This window comes from Ceratotherium simum, chromosome 2 (genome assembly GCF_057802395.1).
Source record: "Ceratotherium simum simum isolate JZ-2026a chromosome 2, ASM5780239v1, whole genome shotgun sequence".
Lineage (NCBI taxonomy): Eukaryota > Metazoa > Chordata > Mammalia > Perissodactyla > Rhinocerotidae > Ceratotherium > Ceratotherium simum.
In genome coordinates, this window is record NC_141901.1 from 27,473,560 (window position 1) to 27,482,621 (window position 9,062).

The 9,062-nt window shown below is 37.7% G+C and overlaps 1 non-coding gene across 1 annotated transcript; it reads right to left on the reverse strand.

Annotated features, from left to right (window-relative positions):
- Positions 1-2,938: 2,938 nt before the first annotated feature.
- LOC147917782 (U7 small nuclear RNA) lies at positions 2,939-3,000 on the reverse strand. The gene has a single exon (XR_015549359.1). It is a non-coding gene; the product is annotated as a U7 small nuclear RNA (small nuclear RNA).
- Positions 3,001-9,062: the final 6,062 nt, after the last annotated feature.

Consider the following 9,062-nt stretch of genomic DNA (forward strand, 5'->3'; position numbering starts at 1 on the left):
TTTCTTTTCTTCTTTTCCTTTTCCTCTTTCTTCCCCCACCCCTTCACTTCTCCCTCTCCCTCCTCCTCCTCCTCCACCTCCTTTCCTTTCTCCTCTTCTGCATTTAGGATGGTAGAAAATATAGCATTTCTGCAACCCCTCTTGTTCTGCCGGCTTGCCAGTATAGTTAGATCACAACACTTAACTGTCTCACTTTTTCTTTCCATTTGCCTATTTTTCTTTAAACGTTGACTCTCTTCCCACAACCTCCAACAGCCTCTGAATACAATCTTCTGCATAGTCAAATGTATCAGATTATCTCTAAGTTTCTTTACTATTATTTTGTTTCTCTGGATCTCTCTGGACTCCTGCTCCAGTTTGGACTAGTTAGTCTTCAAGTCTGTTATCTGACTGCCATCCTGGAGTTCTGTTCACTTTCTTCCCAGGACTTCCCTTCACCTCTATCCTATGTTACAGTTCTATTTCCTGGCTTCTGTTCATCCCTCTTTCTTGGTTTCCTTTTTTGTTTTGAAAGAGCTTATCTTCTAGAATCTTCCTAGGAGAAAGGATGCATGAGAAGCAAATTTTTTGAGACCCTACATATTTGCAAATGTCGTAATTCCACCATCACACTTGATTCCTCACTGAGCTACATTGAGCATTTTGAGTGGAAACTCATCATCTCTCAGAATTTTAAAGGCACTGCTCAGTTTTTTTCTGATTTCTGTTGTTGCAACTGAGATGTCCAATGTCATTCAGATCCTGGATACTTTAGATATGACTTTTTTTCTCCATCTCTGGAAGTTTATAGAGTCCTCTTTTTCCCTGTGTTGAAAAATGTTATGATGCTGTAACTTGGTAAGATCTTTTTTCATTCATTGGTCTCAGTATATATTTCAATCTAAATGAAAACTCCCTCAATTCTGGGATTTATTATATTATTTATTTCCTAATTTCTTCTTTACTATTTTCTCTGTTCTCTCTTTCTAGATTTCTCTATTTATCAAATGTTAGCTTTACCTCATTAATCCTCTTTTTTTAATTTTATCACTCCTATTGACCATACTTTTGTGTAATTGTCCAAATTTCTTGTAGATTATTTCAACTCGATCCTTCAATCCTTCTATTTAAGTTTTTAATTAACCATTATATTATTAATATCCAGGAACATTTCTTATTCTGGGAATCTTCTTTTTTCTTCCTCGTTCTCTTTCTCCTCCTCCTTCTCTTCCTCCCCCTTGCCTTCCCCCTCGTCTTCTCATTCTTCTTCATTATACCATCTGTTTTTCCTTCATGGAAGCAGTATCTTTCTTTATCTCTCTGGAAATACTAATTATGATTTATTTTAAGTATTTCATCTGTTTCTCGCTTATCTTTCTACTGAGTTCCATTTTCCTTCTTGTTTCCTGCCTTTCATGCTAGATGATACAAGGATGTCTATTTCTATTTATTATTGAAGCACTAAAAAGTTTATTTTAAGATGTTAGGTTTTCCTAAGATTGCCAGAGAATGTTATGTACATTTGTGGTATGCTCTACTATAGGGTAACCTATATTAAAGAACATCAAATATTAATACCTGGAGGCTTTTATTCTGGTCTGTAGATTTACTCCAAAGAAGCTTCTTCTAATCTTCCATGCATGAAGGAGTAGTTGATTGGCTGGGAAAGGTCAGAATGGGGACCTAGCATAGAAACAAAATTTCAACCAATCTCCCTGATTTATACTTCACACCTTATTCTAGCTCATTTTATTTGTTGTCTACATTCTGAGCTTTTCTGGGTTTCTGTTGAGTGAGGTGGCTTGCCTCTCATTGGTACCACTGTCTCTGTTCAATTGAGTTTCAAATTTATTACTACTTATTCATCCATTTCTCATTTTCATGTATTCTAGTTGTGAGTTACAGGTGTCCTGCATTCATTGAATGCAGCGTTTATGTGTCTACTTCTTGTTTGTTTGTGTCTGTGTGTTGACACCTGGTATCTTTATCCATTTAATCCAAAATATGGACCTATTTTTTAAGGTTTCTTCAACAGGAAGAAAGAAACCTGTTAAGAGGGCATTCTTGAGTTAGGACTAATGGTCCTTGATACTAGACCTTAGAAAGAATCCAAGCAGAGAATAGAAAGATTAATTACTTCAGGAAATAAAATTTTTTAGAGAATTACTCCATGAAATAAAATTCTGGGGCTTTACTCATAAAATTTCCTAGAGTGTTTCACTGTACTCCATCATTATGTGTATGACTTTTATCTATTATTTCAAGTCCATGATAAAATGCCACCTCCTCCATGAAGCCATCTCTGATCATTATAACTAAATAATAATCCCCCCATTCTCTGAACTACATGGCATTCAGTGCATTATTTTCTTATGCTGGCTATTCTTTTTATATGTAGAATTGTAATTATGTATGCATGTCTCCAGCAGAAACATTTTCTGATAAATTTATTATTCCCTCTGTCCTTGAGGATTGGGTTCATATGTAATTCGTCTTTGAATAGTTCATGGCTGCTAGTACAGTGCCTGGAAAAGGGCATGTACACAATAAATGTTGAACAAATGTGTGAATGTATAGAGACTGCAACAATTTTTCATCCTGGAAAGATGGAAGGCACATTTTGAGGTAGTCTATTTTGCTGTCATAAGGAAAATTTACAAAGAATGAAGCAAATGTAATTCTTAACTGTAAGTTTCTATAAGCTTTGAGACTTGAGCGTAAACTATCATGCTGTATCACAAATGTTCCTCTGAAGTTCTTCACTGAGGTTGTTACCTTCTTAGGAATAATCACATCAAGGAGCTTGGCAGCATCTGCAAAACTGCTGTAGGCAAAACTTGTCTTTTTATTGCCTTTTTGCTGGACTCTCTTCCTCACATTTTCCGTGTGATCAAGTACTTGGAACACCCTTGGGAGCTTCAGCTGAATAATGAGAAAAAGTCTATTTTTTTTGGTGGGGGGTGGTCTTCCAGTGAAGACCGGAAAACCTGCTAGACAAATTCTAAAAGAGCTGTAACACTAAAAGTACAATATCTTGAGAACTAGGTTTGAATGTTGCCTCTATCACTTATGGGCTGGGCAATCTCAGGCAAGTTAGCAAATCTTTCTTCACCTAAACATCCTCCTGTATAAAATGGAGAAAACATTATCCTCTACAAGATTGTCCTATCCTAAATAACATGTACAAAGTCCTTAGAACAGAAAAGACATGGAATAGATCTTCCTTCGCATTTTCTTTTTCTTAAGGCATTCATTGCATTTTCCAGGAGTAATAGCATTTTTAAAGCAGATCCAGTGAGAAAGCAATGCTTAACTCAAAAGAAAACTGCCCTGGTGTGACATTTCATGATTTTTATGTCAAGGATTTCTGGAGGCTTTTTAAAACAATCCATGTTAAGGAACCTACAAGTGTGGAATCATTTTCCATGCCCCCAGTTCTCAGGGGAGAAGATATTTAGGGCAATATGATTCAGAGAGTTGAAGTAAGGCAAAGAAAACCACCTTTTCCCAATCTTGCTTGGAATTCTTTCAAGAATGTTTGGTGTGAGCAGGTAAATTTTGCTTCCTGCCTTTGTCCCACTTTCAAAGTTTATCTAACCACAGGACATAAGAATATGTATTTCCAGGGCATCTATTCTAAGTACAACGTTTCTCTGTTTGTCTTTTTGAAGTTGGTGAGTCCCTAGATGATGGAGGAGGAAAAGAAAACTTTGTACCAGTAGGAAGATCGGAGTGTGGGCGCTGGAGTTGCAGGGACCTGCTATTTCAAACACTTCACAGAGTACCAGGGTGTTTGGGAAAGCAGTGCTTGGCAAGATACATCTGGCTTCTAATTAACTCTGCAAGGCTTCCCTCCTGTCCTCCAACATGTTTTCAGAGAGTTGCCAGTCATGTGCTCGAGTGTACACATTTTTTTCCTCAAGGAGGGTGGAATGGATGATTCTCCTTTCGTAAAACTCATTGGCAGTCTTAGGAAAATCTATTCTGCCAGATCTCCATCAGTTAATGCTAATGACTAATAGACTTATCCACCTTCTTTTTTTTTCTCAAAGTCAAGACAATTAAACTTTTAGATGTGGCAAAAGGAAAATGCTACTTCATAACAGCAAAGTCTGTCAAAATCTGGGGAGAGGCTGGAGATTCTTCATTCTAATAATTCATTGGGATGAAAACACATAACATGCACTTTGGGAAGGGTGGAATGTGTTCAGCTCAGATGCTGCAGAAGGAAGTGTTGTTTATTGATGGCTACTGTGTGCAAGGGGCTGAGCATAAACTATTTGATGTCATCTGCCCCCTGGTCCTCTGAGGATGGTGTTAATACTTTCATTTCCAAAATAAAGGAAGTGGCTCAGCAATTTACAAAAAATGATAGAACTCATTAGGGATCAAGACAGGACCTCTGATTGCTCTTTTCTGACTATACCATGCTCCCTTTCAGAGTGGGATGGACCAGAAGAGCCACAGAGAATACTTCAAATAAATGTTTAAAGTAGGGTGTGAACTCCAGCTTTCTATCATCCCTGTAGCTGACAGGCATCATGCCACCCCTGAGAATGGGTACCTCTTCACCAGCCTCTTCCTCCTCCTTTCTGAGGGTTGAGTTGTACCCACAGTTCACTAACAGTGTGGGAGGATCTTTTCCCTTTCTTCTTTTTCTCCTCTACCTCCATACAAGAAAAATATATTTTCTCCTGGAGAGAAAAGATAGCTTTGTCATCATCTGGTCTGATTCCAGAGGCACCATATTGTAGGAATGAAAAGCTAGAGTTCCCAAGGATTCCACTTGCTGTCATGTGTGTCTCCTATCATCACAGCCACAGAGCACCCAAGAGAGAAAATCGCCACTTGGTAAAGAATCTAGGCAGCCAGACCAGCTTAGCAACGTGCAGACCTTCTCTGTCTGGGGTCACACGCTCATGGAGCAGCTTCTCTTGTTCTTCTTAGGCTGAGCCGCAGAGGCTGCTGGCTGGACAGATGCACAAAACAAGTTCACCATATTGTTCAGTTGCTGATGGCAGAGTTAGAGATTCTCACCCACAACCTTTAGAAAACTCCAATCCCTGGTCACATCTACCAAGTTGGCAGATGTGGTTCTTCCTGGTCCAAGCTGGGCTTCAGTAACGGATGCAGAGCGTCATCTTATCTTTTCTGGTTACCTTGAGCCAGCCGTTGGCACAAGGCAGTATTGCCATCAAACGGGCATTTTTGTGCCATTTGTGAAAATTAACTTCCCTAATTAACTTACTCATACACGTGCACTCAGGATGAAGACATTAGGATGATTACCTAGAAAATTGCTACCTTGGTAGAGTCCCCCGTGCCCTCTTTTGCCTCTTAAATGTGCCAAGAACAAAATTGCTCTGATGACATTGTCAGATCTCTGAGAGCAAGTAACTGATGTATGAAAGGATGATGCCACACATTGGCTCCTTTAACCCTAATTTTAGCTCATGGATTCTACTCAGCATGGGGTGGCCCAAAAATGATTTTCTCCATCCAGTAGGGAGCACTGGTAAGAATCAGAATTACTTCCTGGTGCATATTCAAGCACCTTCTCGAGGACCAGGCTGCACAGCAGTTATGGCTAAATGAGTTTTGCATCAATTAGGACCGCTAGGAGGGTACTCTGGGGGAACCAGTAGGAGGCCTACATTTCAGAAATAAGAGATTATAAAATTCCATTTGTTTACCCAGCCTACAAATGCAGCTTTATTATTTCTTTTATGAACTTGGGTATCTCTATATAGAGCTTCAGTAATATAAAACATTTCTAGCCCAAGGGAATTTTATTTCCTCTGTTTGAAATTCCCTATGTGTAAGTGTTGATCATTCTTAACAGGATCAAAGATTTCTGGAAAATTTTCATCTTTTCCATGGTTTTACTTCACTCATATCCTATGAGTGGGTTACGCTTACAATAAAATATATACCTTCCTCCAGTTTTGTACTATGTTCTTTGTCAGGTCAGGCATGAAGAGAAGTCAGAAGGCAGGGGTGTGGTCCAATGTTATTGCTACAAGGGGTAATGGTGTGTACTTCCTACAAAAATTGGAGCTTAATTTGTATTCTGTGAGTTTATTTATTTATTTTTTAATTTTTTGTTTATTGCAGTAACATTGGTTTATAACATTGTGTAAATTTCAGGTGTACATCATTATACTTCTATTTCTGCATAGATTACATCATGTTCACCACCCAAATACTAATTACAACCCATCACCACACACATGTGCCGAATTATCCCTTTCGCACTCCTCCCTCCCCCCTTTCCCTCTGGTAACCACCAATCCAATCTCTGTCTCTATGTGTTTGTTTGTTGTTGTTATTATCTACTACTTAATGAGGGAAATCATGCAGTATTTGACCTTATCCCTCTGACTTATTTCACTTTGCATAATTTCCTCACTGTCCATCCATGTTGTCACAAATGGCTGGATTTCGTCGTTTCTTATGGGTGAGTAGTATTCCATTGTGTATATATACCACAGCTTCTTTATCCATTTGTCCCTTGATGGGCACTTAGGTTGCTTCCAAGTCTTGGCTATTGTGAATAACGCTGCAATGAACACAGGGGTGCATGTATCTTTATGCATTGGTGTTTTCAAGTTCTTTGGATACGTACCCAGCAGTGGAATAGCTGGATCATATGGTAATTCTATCCTTAATTTTTTGAGGAATCTCCATACTGTTTTCTATAGTGGCTGCACCAGTTTGCACTCCCACCAGCAGTGTATGAGAGTTCCCTTCTCTCCACATCCTCTCCAATACTTGTTGTTTCCTGTCTTGTCAATTACAGCCATTCTGATGGGCGTGAGGTGATATCTCATTGTAGTTTTGATTTGCATTTCCCTGCTAGTTAATGATATTGAACATCTTTTCATGTGCCTGTTGGCCATTTGTATATATTCTTTGGAGAAATGTCTGTTCAGGTCTTTTGCCCATTTTTTAATTCGGTTGTTAGTTTTTTTGTTGTTGAGATGCATGTGTTCTTTATATATTTTGGAGATTAATCCCTTATCAGATGTATGGTTTGCAAATATCTTCTCCCAATTGTTAGGTTGTCTTTTTGTTTTGTTCATGGTTTCCTTTGCTGTGCAGAAGATTTTTAGCTTGATGTAGTCCCATTTGTTTATTTTTTCTGTTGTTTCTCTTGCCCGGTCAGACATGGTGCTTGAAAATGTGTTGCTAAGACCAATGTCAAAGAGCGTACTGCCTATGTTTTCTTCTAGAAGTTTCATAGTTTCAGGTCTTACATTCAAATCTTTAATCCATTTGGAGTTAATTTTTGTGTATGGTGTAAGGTAAGGGTCTACTTTCATTTTTTTGCATGTGGCTATTCAGTTTTCCCAACACCATTTGTTGAAGAGACTTTCTTTTCTCCATTGTATGTTCTTGGCTCCTTTGTTGAAGATTAGCTGTCCACAGATGTGTGGGTTTATTTCTGGGCTTTTGATTCTATTCCATCCATCTCTGTGTCTGTTTTTGTACCAGTACCATGCTGTTTTGGTTACTATAGCTTTGTAGTATATTTTGAAATCAGGGAGTGTGATACCTCCAGCTTTGTTCTTTTTTCTCAGGATTCCTTTAGCTATTCGGGGTCTTTTGTTGTTCCATATAAATTTTAGGATTCTTTGTTCTATTTCTGTGAAAAATGTTGTTGGAACTTTGATAGGGATTGCATTGAATCTATAGATGGCTTTAGGAAGTATGGACATCTTAACTATGGTAATTCTTCCAATCCAAGAGCATGGAGTATCTTTCCATTTCTTTGTGTCTTCTTCAATTTCTTTCAGCAATGTTTTATAGTTTTCGGTTTACAGATCTTTTACCTCTTTGGTTAAGTTTATTCATGGGTATTTTATTCCTTTTGTTGCAATTGTAAATGGGATTGTAGTCTTAATTTCTCTTTCTGCTACTTTGTTGTTAGTGTATAGAAATGCAACTGATTTTTATATGTTGATTTTGTATCCTGCAACTTTACCATATTCATTTATTACTTCTAAAAGTTTTTTGGTGGATTCTTTAGGATTTTCTATATATAAAATCATGTCATCTGCAAATAGTGAGAGTTTCACTTCTTCCTTTCCAATTTGGATCCCTTTTATTTCTTTTTCTTGCCTGATTGCTCTGGCTAGGACTTCCAGTACTACAGTAAATAGGAGTGGTGAGAGTGGGCATCCTTGTCTGGTTCCTGTTCTTAGAGGGATAGCTTTCAGTTTTTCACCATTGAGGATGATATTAGCTGTGTGTTTGTCATATATGGCCTTTATTATGTTGAGGTACTTTCCTTCTATACCCATTTTATTCAGAGTTTTTATCATAAATGGATGCTGTATCTTGTCAAATGCTTTCTCTGCATCTATTGAGATGATCATGTGATTTTTATTCTTCATTTTATTAATGTGGTGTATTACGTTGATTGATTTAGAAATGTTGAACCATCCCTGCATCCCTGGAATAAATCTCACTTGATCATGGTGTATAATCTTTTTAATGTATTGTTGTATGTGATTTGCTAGTATTCTGTTGAGGATTTTTGCATCAATGTTCATCAGTGATATTGGCCTGTAATTTTCTTTTTTTGTGTTGTCCTTGTCTGGTTTTGGTATCAGGGTAATGTTGGCTTCATAGAATGAGTTAGGGAGTTTCCCCTCTCCTCAGTTTTTTGGAAGAGTTTGAGAAGGATAGGTATTAAGTCTTCTTTGAATGTTTGGTAGAATTCACCAGGGAAACCGTCTGGTCCCGGACTTTTATTTTTGGGGATGTTTTTGATTACTGTTTCCATCTCCTTACTGGTGATTGGTCTATTCAAATTCTCTATTTCTTCTTGATCCAGTTTTGGAAGGTTGTATGATTCTAAGAATTTATCCATTTCTTCCAGATTGTCGAAATGGTTCGCATATAGCTTTTCATAGTATTCTCTTATAATCTTTTGTGTTTCTAAGGTGTCTGTTGTAATTTCTCCTCTTTCATTTCTGATTTTACTTATTTGTGCCTTCTCTCTTTTTTTTGTTGGTGAGTCTAGCTAAAGGTTTGTCAATTTTGTTTATCTTTTCAAAGGACCAGCTCTTGGTTTTATT